This window comes from Pleurodeles waltl, chromosome 8 (genome assembly GCF_031143425.1).
Source record: "Pleurodeles waltl isolate 20211129_DDA chromosome 8, aPleWal1.hap1.20221129, whole genome shotgun sequence".
Classification (NCBI taxonomy): domain Eukaryota; kingdom Metazoa; phylum Chordata; class Amphibia; order Caudata; family Salamandridae; genus Pleurodeles; species Pleurodeles waltl.
The window spans coordinates 1442531466-1442545419 of NC_090447.1; the positions used below are offsets into that span (position 1 = coordinate 1442531466).

General features: G+C 46.7%; 1 protein-coding gene across 2 annotated transcripts in view; it reads left to right on the forward strand.

Moving 5' to 3' along the window:
• Positions 1–13954, forward strand: part of UMODL1 (uromodulin like 1) — a 499986-nt gene that overhangs the window by 267015 nt on the left and 219017 nt on the right. The window lies entirely within an intron of this gene.

The following is a 13954-nucleotide window of genomic DNA, read 5'->3' on the forward strand; positions in this document are numbered from 1 at the left end:
GATTTTAGTGATATTTCCCTGCTTGTCCTTTCGAAATGGAATTGCTGCCATGAACGAAGTTGCATTTGGAGACTTTTCTTGGACTGGAAACCTTTTTTGATCTGAAAGCTTAAGATGTTTCAGCTCAGAAGATTTGTAATCAGCCTCACATGCAGTGTTCACAGTAGTCAGAGATCCAGCACCAGAACACACACACACGCACACACATATATATATATATATAGATATATATATAGTCATTGAATAAAGAGAGCGATGTCATTTGAAATGTCATCAGTGATGTCATGAGTGATGTCAATGACCATGCATGTCATGAGTCATGTAATATGTGAGGTCATAAGCAGTGCATTGTGGGGCGTAAGTTATAGTTAGCCCAGGTAACTATAACTGCTGAATTTCTATGGTATTGTGTGTGTAAATTTCTATGGTATTTTTAATTTTATTTCCTAACTATAATGTCCCTGTAACCTTTGTTTTTTCAGTGAATTTCTAAGGTTTTTAAAATTCTATTTCTTAACTATAACGTCCCTGTAACCTTTGTTTTTTAGTGAATTTCTATGGTTTTTCAATTCTATTTTCTAACTATAACGTCCCTGTAACCTTTGTTTTTTCAATAACTTTATACACATACACACACATATCCTTAAATATATGAAGCATCTGAATGATTAGTCCATATGATAAAAATGTATATAATATGTACATACATACATGGTTCAAACCATAAATATGTGATGCATTTTAACCAATAGGGCAGATTATATTCTGAGAGAGAATTTGTTGTGCTATATGTGTGCTGCTGTTATGTCTGGTGAGCTTTTTTGAATGCTGCAGGGGCAGATCCTCCTTTCATCCTTTCGTGAAGTAGACAACTTTAGCGCTATTTAGCTGAGTGTTGAGAACACTCCTGCAACAGGCGTACAAAAAAGTGCAGGTCGGGAGGCGAAGCCGGACATTGGGAGGACCCGCGGCGAACGCCTCCAGGTGTGGGAAACCAGGAGGTGGGGCCAGTGAGCCTGCGAAAAAAAAACACGAAGGGCTTGTTGCGGACTGGTGGCAGGTTTTGAACCCACCAATAGAAGGCCGGTGCGGGCCAAGACCACAAAGTTTAAGAGGGGTCCAGGGTATGGGGGAACTGTAGGGGTGTCACTATTTCTTTCATGTGCATCCAAACACCGTGGTCGCCACAGACACAGGAGCACTCTTTGCTGTTTTCAAGTTTAGTGCCTGGTGGGCTCCGTTTTAAGCGAGCCCTGCCGATGATGAGCCAAGGCGCGGGTAACAGAAGCCCAGAAAACTGCTCCGCAAAATATACAAAATCATGAAACATTGTGTAGTGTGTGTACAAAAGGGTCGGGGAAGGGTGATAGGGTATCTGCATGTGATCTGACCTGAAAAAAAGCATTAGAATTTTGTCCGGAAAAAATTAACATAAATTCTCAGGTCATAAATATATGAAAGTATGCACAATTTATTGCGACTTTCTTGTTTTCTCTCCTAATCGCTGAGTATTTCTCTTAGTGGTGTTCTCTCTTCTTTTGGATGGCCAATAAACATAATATTTCAACCTAGCAGAAACTAAACCAAACACTCCCTTCAGATCGTCTTGCAGTCTTTGATCTCCAGGTGTGATCGGATCCTTGCTGTTCTGTTAGATTTTCTTTTCAATTAAGTTGTTATTTAAGCACTTGTTTTAAGTGACATTGATTTAAAAGTTGATTTGTTTATTGAGGCAGACGTGTTCCTTTTTATTGTAGGCTGTGGGTGGAGGGGGGCGTGGTGGGTGAGCATCTTTCTGGTGATCCAAAATAATCTCACTGAATAAATGCCTGTCCTGCATCGGTTGTTTGACGTGCTGTGCAGATCTTTGCTGTTCTATTGTGCAGAACTGACGTTTCCTCACCCAGATCTGTACCAGCGCCATAAGTGATGCTCACATCATGACTGGACACATTAGACACATTGCCCTTGTTATTTTTTATTTTTAGCCGAATGTGTGAGTCCTCTGCGATTTTCAGTGAAAAAAAAGCTTTTCTGGTTTGTCGGGGTCTTTGGGGAACCACAGCACCAGGGCTATGGAGTCAGGAAATCCCTACCCTGCTCCTTTTCCTTTTTTTAACATTTGTTTTGGGAACTCAGCTGAGTCCGAGTCCCAAAATGCCTGCCAACAGTTCCTGGTTAAAGTTTTGACAGCCAATCAGAGCGATGCACTTCGCTGCACGAGATTGTTAATATTTGTACACCCTCCACACCTCTAGATATCGATGTTTAGTTTTCTTTTAATATTTAAAAAAAATGCTGAACGGATTTACACTAAGTAACAAAAAGCACTCTTTCTGGACCAAGAGCTAGCTTACTTCCAAATGCAGTTCGGCCTGTAGTCGTGCCTGAAATCCCTATGGGAATTATAACGAGAAACTCATGTTCCATGACCCCCCCTTTTTCCCGCCCCGCTTGATGGGTCACCCCAAAACTTCCCATGTACACAAGATTCACTTGAACACCTTTTTTGGAAATTTTCATAAAGATTCGTCAACAGCATGAGATCTCTGAGATCCGCGGAGCCTCCAAGTCCCTAGACCTCTATATTTATTTTTCCTATAATATTTCTAAAACTCTGAATTTACACCAAATTACAAAAAGCACTCTTTCTAAACCAAAAGATAGCTTTCTGCCAAATTTGGTGTAATTGCGTCCAGCGGTTCAGGCTGTAGTTGTGTTCAAAATCCCTATGGCAGAATCATGAGAAAACAGTAAAATCACCTTACAACACACCACAATTCCTAAAACTTGTATGGTACCATCAACAAATGATTTATATTGTAAGTAAAATCTGTTATCACCCTTTTATACGTTCTCCCTTTTGTGACCCTCAAAACCTGCCATGCGCTTCAATGCATTTCAATAGGGACCATTGCCTCAGATTCCTGTTGTGGCCAGACAATAAAGTGTGGGGGGGGGGTCCATTTGGGACCCAAATGTATGCCCTTTTGGGTCTCTGTGTGCTCACCCTGCCCACATCCATATTTTTTCATTCATTTTCAGGACACAGGGATCACGTCCCTGAGTCTTGTAATGGCTGCCAAAACGTTGTGTTAAGGTTGGCACCAACCAATCAGAATTGACTAGCCTCCTTTAATTTGGCCAGTCAGTCCATATCTCAACACCAACTGTCCAGATATACACATTACTTTTTCCTTTAATATCTCTAAACTACTGAACTGACTTACAGCAAATTACAAAAAGCACTCTTTCTAGACCAAAAGGTAGCTATCTGCCAAATTTGGAGTGAGTGCGTCTGGCATTTCGGGCTGTTATAGTTAGAGATATCTCAAGGAACTATAACTTGTGCCCTCAGGTAACTATAACTAGCACCCTCGCCATGCACTGCTAATTACCGCACAAATTACAGCACTTGTGACATCTTTGCTAACATCATTGATAATGTCCCTGTAACATCTGCAGTAAAATTATTGATCAGATAACTGCATGGCGGGGCACTTTTTACAGTTCCCTTGGGGAACGAATTATAGTTACTTGAGATAACTTTAACTATAACTGGTGAATTTCTGTGGTTTGGTACGTTTAAAATGTGAGCTTAACTATAACATCCCTGTAACTTTTTTTTTCAGTCAATATATATATATATTTGTATTCCAAAGCAATGCAGACTTTATTGGTGGTGCAGACACAGAAACAGATTAAGTTTACTTGATTCTTTTTCAGCAACAAGGAATTGCTGCACTCAGTGAACTTGATTAGAGTGATTTATTTTTAGGCACAAACATCAGATGCGTTTTAACCTAGCAGTCTTTCCTCACAGTTGGTGAGTCCTTTTTTGATTTCATCTTAAATAGAGGAATCCAGTCCTGCCACTAATGTGGCAGTCTGGAATTAAAAATACATTTTAGAAAGACAATTTAAAGTGTTATCACATATGTTGATATGTAGTACACATTAGATGTCAGTATTGCATGATAGGGACCAATAAAACCAAATATCTTTCTAATCATGTCATGTAACACAGACCATCACCAATTTCCCTCCGTACTTCAGTAGAAAGTCCCTTTATGGGCTAATGGTATGGTCATATGATAGTGCGACCAATCTCATGGTGTATAGTATAGTTAGGACCATGTTCCGTAGTAAAAACATTTCTTGACTTGCCTATATCTTTGGCACCGTTTGACAAATCTTCATGAAATTTTCCCAAAAATGTGTTGGGGTGATTCTTGTGCATGAAAAGTCTCAGGGTAATCTGTCGGACATGGGCTGAGAAAAAGGGGGAGGGGGTCAAAGAGGTTGTGTGTTCAGTGTTAATTCCAATAGGACCTTTATACACTTCTACAGCCCGAACCACTGAATGGAATTACAGCACATTTGGCAGAAAGCTAGCTTTCGGTATGCAGATTGATCTTTTGCTTATTTGGTGTAAATCCGTTCAGTAGTTTTTGAGAAATGTAGGGAAATCAAAATTTGTATATCTCTGGTCGTGGCGTATTCGCAAATAATTTGCGAAATTTGTGAATCCCACACTTTCCCTATTGTTGCACAGAATGGACAGGGAATAGTAAAATGTACCCAACCAAATTCCAATGCTTTCCCTGCAGTTGTACAGACTGGAGTGTTTAATTTTATATTATTTGTACATATCTTTATAATAATTTTACTACGTGTTTTTTTATTTTATTTATTTCAGTGTTATTCAATGTTTTGTATTTGATTTCGTCACATTTGTATGCTATATATATATATGTACATGGCATTTACATAGTAAATTGGAAATACAAAAAATGTAATATAATGTGAAATTAGTTTTTAATAATAGTGGTATATTATATATATGTATGTATAAACATACACACATACGTATTTATGTGTGTATGTTTATATAAGTATATATATTTATAGGTAGTAATAAATGTTACTTAAATGTATTTATTATGTTTCATATAAATGTTATGATTGAAATATTCAAGATTTGCTATTTTAAACTATATATATATATATATTGGGAAAACTATATTTTTTGTATTTTGGGTTATTTTTAATGATATTAGTGTGAAACAATATTCTTTCGATATTTTTGTACCTACCATTATAAGTATAGTGAAACGATACTTGTGTCATTGAAATTATTCACACAATAGCTCTGTGTCACTGTATTATTGTAATCAAAAATTATGTGAGTGATCCATGTTTTGTTTAGTAGAAATCTGTTCAGTGATTTTTGAGATAGTAGTGTTTTAAAAAGGTGCTGAGTAGGATATAAGGGTTTAGCACTTGTGAATAACTCTGCTGTTTAAATTTACAAGGAAAATCATGAGATGACTCACGGCCGACCGCTATCTGAGGAATCTTCACGAAAGTTTTTAAAAAAAAGTGTTGCAGTAATTCTTGTTGTGGATGGAAAGTTCTAGGGTGATCCATCAAGCGGGGGCCAAGAAAAAGGGGGCTCAAAAAAGGTTTCCCATGTTAATTTCCATAGCTTTTTTTAGTCACAATTACAGGCCGAACCACTGGATTGAATTACACTAAATTTGGCAGAAAGCTAGCTGTTAGTAGCAAGTTACACTTTTGCTTATTTGGAGTAAATCTGTTCAGTAGTTTTGGAGAAATTCAGGCAAATTCAGATTTGTATATCTCTGACTGCGAAGTATTCGTGAACAAAGACAAGTTCGTGCAGGGAAATGCACCGCTCTGATTGGTTGTCAACACTTCAAACCAGTAACTGTTGGCAGCCATCTTGGGACTCAGCTCAAAAGTTAATATAAAATAAAAGGGCCCAGAGTAGGGACACCCTTACCCCTTAGCACTTGTGACGGGGGTCCCAGAGGGGCACCCCCACATCAATAAACATTTTTTTAAATTATTTTTTGGCCGCTAGATCGCGATATTCGCAAGTTTGCGGCAAAAAAAAAACAAGCGCGGGCACCAGCTCTTGTTTTTTTATAGGGCCCTGGGTGGGCCAGGTCCCGTGGGAAATAAAAATTTAGTGTGGGGGGGCCTGCCAGCCCTCCCACAGCTTCAGGGACCACCACCTCCCTTGCACTTTTATTTTTTTTATCTGCGGGGGTGGCGGTCCCCCGCTGCCCTGGGGACCATCACCTTCACAGGGCTTCCAGTTAAGTATACGCTGGGGACCCGCGGCCCCCCGTGCCTCAGGGACCACCATCCCTGGGGGCAAAGCTTTAAAAAAGTGAAGGGGTCCCTAAGGGACCCCTTCTGCCCTGGGGACCGCCACCCCTCCAGGGCTTCTAGTTAAATATATTCGGGGGGCCAATGCCCCCTGCGCCCAGGGGACCACCACCTCCTGGGGCTTCTAATTGAATACATGCAGGTGGGCCCATGGCCCCCCGCTCACTCGCGACCACCATTCCCCAGCGCAAGGTGTAAAAAAAAGAAAGGGGGTGCCTTTGGGACCCCCCAAGCCCCAGGGACCACTACCCCCGGTCTATTCTCTTTGGTGGAGGGCCACGCAGCCCCCCTCTGGGAGCCACTGATTGCCCTGGGGGGACCACCATCCCCCATGGCCGGCTCCTGCTATGTCACATGGGTGCCCACCCCCAGGACATAACTGTTTGCTGTGGCTTGGCTGGTACTGTGGACCACTTTCCTGACTCAAGAAACACTTCTGAAAGTAAGCGTGACAGTGTTACCTCGTGGATGGCTTGAACTCTGGACTTTGTCCCTTTCTAGTGTGACCTTTTTAGCCCTTTGAGCGCTAGTTGCTTCTATGCACTAGAAAACATTAATACTTTAAAAATTCATATCTCCGGTTCTCCTTATCCGATTTTAATCCCTTGAGGGACCCCGTCCTTTCATCTCTCCATTCCTCCGGCCCGCCACCCCCGCATTGCCCCCATTCTCCGCAGGATCCCGCCAGACAGGCACACACCCAATAGTTCAGGTCATCCCTAGTACTCGCAGATAAGTAGGGCATGTTAACTCAGTAAATTCTGTGGATAAAATCTGAAGGAACGGCCTCTACAAGGTGGTCAGGTCACCTATCCTCTGCTGAGAGGCCAGAGTAAGCTTCTCCATCGCCAGAATAAACCACAGTTTCTGCAGCCAAGATACATATGTTGGTACTCTGTCTGTTCCCCACAAGGCTAGAATCAGCTGCAGCGCCGCATTAGGGGCAAAGGCCATCTGCCGCTCTTTCAGCGATCGCAGAGGAAAGGTGAGGGGGTTAGGCAGACCCAGCAGGATATAAGATGGAAATCTAGGAATCGTAGTGTCGAACGCTGTATCAACACTGTCCATAATACTCTCCCAAAATGGATGGAGCTTGGGGCAATGCCACAATAAATGCACAAGTGTACCCCTCCCCCCACAGCCCCTCCAACAGCGGTTACATCTAGTGGGGTCCCATGTGTGCATCCTTGCTGGGGTGTAGTACCAGTAGGAGGTCACCTTATATGCCGTCTCCGTCCCTGCCGCATTATAGGCCGTATGATGTATTCTATAAAATATACTGTCCCACTCTTCGTCAAAAAGCTCTCTTTCCAGCTCCTTCTCCCATCTCAACTGTCCCTTAGATTTAGGCAGGCGCCCCTCCCCTGTAAAAGCCTGTAAAGCTCTGAAATTACTCGTTTATCATCCTTCTTCATCAGGAGCCATTTCTCAAACGGTGTTAACAGCCTATCTATTAATGCCCTATTAGCCGGCAAAATGGTCCAGTGCCGGATCTGATAGTACATCATCCTACACCCCCTGCTCATCAAAAATGCTCCCCACCCTCTTACAGGCTCCCAAATGCCAACGTCGCAAACCCTCCACGTGTAGCCCCGGTTCAAAGTCAGGATTCGCACCAATGGGGGTCATCAGACGGAAATGTCATCAACCCCAACCGGCCCGCCACTGCATCCCATATGCGTAACGTCGCTCCTGTGATCGGGGAAGAATAGAGTCCCCCCCGCCCTGTGCCAACGCCAGAGCCAGGGCTCCTTCCATATATGAGAGCCCGCCACCGCCTGGTCCATAAAGCACCAATGTTTCTCAGTAAGTGGGCGACTCCACTCTAAAAGGAAACGCAACTGTATAGCCTGATAATATTGCAAAAGTCAGGGAACCACCAGCCCTCCTTCCCCCTTAGAGCGATACAGGACCCGTCGCGGGAGATGCGCCGGACAACCCTCCCAGACAAATCTCATACCCACCGCTTAAAGAGTCACTATCGTCCGGGGTGGTGGGGTCAAGGGAAGCGCCTGGAACAAATACAGTATACGCGGCAAAACTGTAATCTTTACCACCGCCACTCTACCCAGCCAGGACAGTTTTAGTCTCCCCCAGGCATCCAGGTCTCGCTTCACTTCACGAACTAACTTCGTATAGTTCAAGCTCGCCGTCTTTACAGCAGAAGGTGCCAGGTCAACCCCTAGGTAAGAAAGCCGCGAGGACGACCAAAGAAAGGGGTAACGGGCCCTCAGCACCTTCTCATGCTCCGGGCGTATGAATCGACTAAGGACCTGGGACTTCTGCATATTCACCCGGAATCCTGAGACCCGGCCGAACTCATCAAGTATCTCCATAAGCGCAGGCAGCGATGTCGCGGGCTCCGCTAGGGTAAGGATCACATCATCTGCATATAAGGTTATGAGATGGTGATCGGCACCAAACTTTATGCCAGAGAGTGAAGAGCTATCTCGCAGGCGCTGCGCCAGGGGCTCCATGTATAGCGCAAACAAGAGAGGAGAGCGGGCACCCCTGTCTCGTCCCTCGCCTGATTGGAAAAGGCAAGGAAAATGTACCATTGACTGGGAGCGTAGCCCTGGGGGACTGGTAGACTGGTAGATAAAATGAATCCACGTCATAAAGCCAGGGCCCAGTCCGAACCGCTCCAACACTCTAAAAAGATACGGCCAATGAACCCTATCAAACGCCTTTTCTGCGTCAATAGAGAAGAAGAGTGCCTCCCGGCGAGAACGATCCGTTTCATCTAGCAAATAAAGCAGCCATTTTGTATTATCACTGCACTGGCGGTGCGGTATGAAACCTGCCTGATCTGGGTCCACAAGACCCGGCATGTACAAATGAAGGCGATGGGCGAGTATGCCTGTAAACAGTTTAGCGTCTATATTCAGGAGCTAAATCGGCCTATACGAAGCGCACTCCTCTGGGTCCTTCCCTGGCTTATGTATGATTGCAATGGTAGCATCGAGCATACTGGACACCAGGGCTCCCGACGCCCGGAAGGAATTAAAGAGCTGCACTAAAAGCGGCATGAGTTCCGCACAGAAGGTCTTGTAAAAGAGTGCCGTATAACCGTCGGGCCGGGGGACTTCTCCACCTTTAGGCGTGAGATCTCCGAAATGACCTCTTCAGCCCTTACCGGTTGGTCCAATAAAGACGCCTCCCGCTCCCCAAGAGGGGTAATTCCTATGCCATCCAGAAATGGATCTAGAGCCACATCGCCCCGGTCATCCGCCGTATACAGCCCCCGGTAAAACTCAGCAAACGCCTCTGCAATCCGATCACTCGTTCTCGCTTCCGTTCCAGAGGGAAAATGGACCAACTTTATCGCCGCCGCTGCGCTCGCAACCGATGCGCCAAAAGCTTCCCACACCTGTTGCTCCCAATATAGTATTTATGCTTAAGATGCGCTATCGCATACTCTGCCCTGTCCCAATCTAGGCTTTTCAGTTGTTGCCGCACCTTCTTCAGCTGAAGCACCCACCCGGCCCACATCAACTGTGACCTCTACAGTAATAGGAACATGGTCCAACAAGGCCCAAGGCTCAATCATAGCCTCTCTAACTCGGGAAAGGAGCTCCTGCGACGCCAGAAAAAGGTTGAGCCGTGCATACGTCTTAGTCGCCGCTGAGTAAAAGGAATAATCCTAAGCGTGGGGTGCACCTTCCTCCATACATCCTCAAGACCACACTCAGTCAGCCACTGACGCCCTGCCACTATCAATGCCCCCGTCGGCCCAAAACGGTGACCGCAGCGATCTAGCTCATTATCTATCACCAAGTTAAAATCTCCCCCCACCAAGATGGCGCCATCCGGCGAATGTAGGATTGGGGAGACAGCATGTCTCAGGAAGGCTTCCTGCAGAGTGTTAGGAGCATACAAGGAAGCAACAGTAAAGGACAAAGCCCCGAGCCTTATTCTGATAGCCAGAAGCCTCCCCTGTACCTCATGTATTTTGGCCACTACTTCCCTGGAAAAGGACCTAGAAAGCAATATCGCCACCCCAGCATGTTTCGTGGAAGCTGAAGACCAAAATTGTCTAGGGAACCACTGTGAGCGCATGCAATGTATGTCCTTATGCAGTAAGTGTGTCTCCTGTAACAAACAGATATGGCTCCCAGAACTCTCAAGGCCTGATAAGATCACCAGCCTCTTAGTCGGACTGTTAAGTTAAGCCCGCGGACATTTAAACTTATGCACTTAATAGTCATGCAACAGGAGGGGAAGAGCGCTCAAAAAAGAAGGAGCCCCGCAGGGCAACCATAGCCCAGGACAACACCTTGACCATTCTGAACAACAGGGCCATATTGCCAAGCCACTCAATGACCAGGATCTCAGGGAAGCACACCAACAGAAAACTATTACGCACAGCAGGTGCTTACAGCAAACAAGTCCTCTAACACACATCTCCATAGAGGCAAAGTCTCGACAGGGGCGCAGAACCTCCCATGTTCGTCAAGACAAGTCCAACGACTCCCCCACCCGGGCCCCTCTCAGACGGCCACAAGGCCTTAAGCAATGCGACCCACAGCAGTCCAACTCTCCTCGGCCACCTCTCTCTTAAGCACTGGTCCCAGCGGCCACGGTGCTCAACGCCGACTGCCGTTCCGACATCTGTTCCAAAGCCGTAGGTTGCTGCTGCTTCCTCCGTCTCTTCTTCCGCCGCCAGCGCGGGTGATCTCTGTCAGCCAAGCCGACGTTCACACCCGGATCTTGACTGTCACCCTCCAGGCGCAAAATCCAATTTGCCTCCGATAGTGAGTTCACCTGTCAAAGCTGATCCTCCCATTGGAAGACAAGGCGGAACGGATGACCCCAAGAGTAAGACAAATCATGTGCTCGCAGATGCTCTGGGCTTAAATTCTCGCCACTGCTGCAAAGTCCGAACCAAGAGGTCCTGGAATAGTTGGAGCGCATGCCCTCTGAAGTGGACCTGTGGAAGATTGCGAGCCTTCTGCAATATGCTTTCTTTAAGCCCATAACTGTGAACACAGGCTAGAATATCTGGCGGACAATCTCCGGCCCCACCAGCACGGCCCACTCGATGAACTCTATCTAGCGTGATCTCCCGGGTCTCTTCCAGCCCAAGTATCGAGCGAAACAGTGCCACCACAAAGTCTCCAATGCCCTCCTTCTCCGCCCCAGCTGGCACTCCTCTGATGCAAATATTATGCCTTCTTGAGCGATTCTCTAAGTCTTCCACTGCTATCTGCAGAACGTCCTGCTGCTCCCTGAGACGGACAAACTCCTGTTGCAGGTCCGCCACTTCCTCGCCACAGGATATCTCACCATCCTCCATCTGTGCAACCCGCTCTCCCAGGGACGTAACCTCCCCTCGCAGCTCCTTCACCTCCTGAGAGATGTCCCTGCGGAGTTCCTGTATATCGCTCCGGAGTGAATCGAACAGGGAGGTAAGAAAGCCCTTCGTAACGGGCCCCCTCTTCCTCCTCCATCTCCCCATGTATCTCTGGGGACTTCGCCACTGGCGACCCTTCGGCAGCTTCCCCCGGCACCGGTCATGCTCCAGCCAGCATTTATCTAACTGACCGCTCCCACTTAGAGGCCGCCATCACTCCTGTTTCCCTGCTGCGACCGTGCATTCACCCAGCCAGGGCCCCCTCGCTGCATCTTCAGGGGACCAGGCCTCACCAGGCCTCGTGCTTCACCAGCCAACGCTGCCCTTTCGCTCCTGGACTCTGAATGGCCATACGCCACCCAGCTATTTCATCGCACCTGTTGGGGCCACCGCGGGCCGATCGCACCGCACTCTATTCAGACACCCTCTCTGGCCAACAGCAATCTGACTGTAGGAAGGTCCTGCAACAGTTTGCTGAGCTCTTTTCCCTAACCCCTGGTCAGACACACCTGCGTACCCATGATGTGGACACAGGAGACAGCATGCCTGTCAAAAACAACATTTTCAGACAGTCTGACCAAGTTAAGGAAAGCATCAAAGTGGAAGTCCACAAGATGCTGGAATTGGGCGTCATTGAGCACTCTGACAGTCCCTGGGCTAGCCCAGTGGTCTTAGTCCCCAAACCTCACACCAAAGATGGAAAGAGAGAGATGAGGTTTTGTGTGGACTACAGAGGACTTAATTCTGTCACCAAGACACTTAAGTACCTTTGACTTGACAGCAGGGTACTGTCAAATCAAAATGGCACCAAGAGCAAAAGAAAAGACAGCATTCTCCACACCTGATGAGCATTAACAGTTTACTGTTATGCCTTTTGGTTTAAAGAATGCCCCTGCCACCTTCCAAAGGTTGGTGAATCAAGTCCTTGCTGGCGTGGAGTCCTTTAATGCAGCTTATCTTGACGATATTGCTGTCTTTAGCTCCAGCTGGCAGGATCACCTGGTCCACCTATGGAAGGTTTTGAAGGCCCTGCAAGCAGCAGGCCTCTCTATCAAGGCATCCAAATGCCAGATAGAGCAGGGAACTGTGGTTTACTTGGGACACCTTGTAGGTGGAGGCCAAGTTCAGCCACTCCAGCCCAAGATCCAGACTATTCTGGACTGGGCAGCTCCAAAAACCCAGACCCAAGTCAGGGCATTCCTTGGCTTGACTGGGTACTACAGGAGGTTTGTGAAGGGATATGGATCTATAGTGACACCCCTCACAGAACTTACCTCCAAGAAAATGCCCAAGAAGGTAAACTGGACTGTAGAATGCCAACAGGCCTTTGACACCCTGAAACAAGCAATGTGCACAGCACCAGTTCTCAAAGCTCCAGATTACTCCAAGCAGTTCATTGTGCATACTGATGCCTCTGAACATGGGATAGGGGCAGTTTTGTCCCAAACAAATGATGATGGCCTTGACCAGCCTGTTGCTTTCATTAGCAGGAGGTTACTCCCCAGGGAGCAGCGTTGTAGTGCCATTGAGAGGGAGGCCTTTGCTGTGGTTTGGTCCCTGAAAAAGCTGAGACCATACCTCTTTGGTACTCACTTTGTAGTTCAGACTGACCACAGACCTCTCAGATGGCTAATGCAAATGAAAGGTGAAAATCCAAAACTGTTGAGGTGGTCCATCTCCCTACAGGGAATGGACTTTATAGTGGAACACAGACCTGGGACTGCCCATGCCAATGCAGATGGCCTTTCCAGGTTCTTCCACTTAGAAAATGAAGGCTCTCTTGGGAAAGGTTAGTCTCATCCTCTTTCGTTTAGGGGGGGAGGGGGTTGTGTAAGGAAATGCCTCCTTGGCATGGTTACCCCCTGACTTTTTGCCTTTGCTGATGCCAAGTTATGATTTGAAAGTGTGTTGAGGCCTGCTAACCAGGCCCCAGCACCAGTGTTCTTTCCCTAACCTGTACCTTTGTTTCCACAATTGGCACACCCTGGCATCCAGGTAAGTCCCTTGTAACTGGTACCCCTGGTACCAAGGGCCCTGATGCCAGGGAAGGTCTCTAAGGGGTGCAGCATTTCTTATGCCACCCTGGGGACCCCTCACTCAGCACAGACACACTGCTTGCCAGCTTATGTGTGCTAGTGGGGATAAAACGACTAAGTCGACATGGCACGCCCCTCAGGGTGCCATGCCAACCTCACACTGCCTATAGGTATAGATAAGTCACCCCTCTAGCAGGCCTTACAGCCCTAAGGCAGGGTGCACTATACCATAGGTGAGGGCATAAGTGCATGAGCACTATGCCCCTACAGTGTCTAAGCAAAACCTTAGACATTGTAAGTGCAGGGTAGCCATAAGAGTATATGGTCTGGGAGTCTGTCATGCACGAACTCCACAGCACCCTAATGG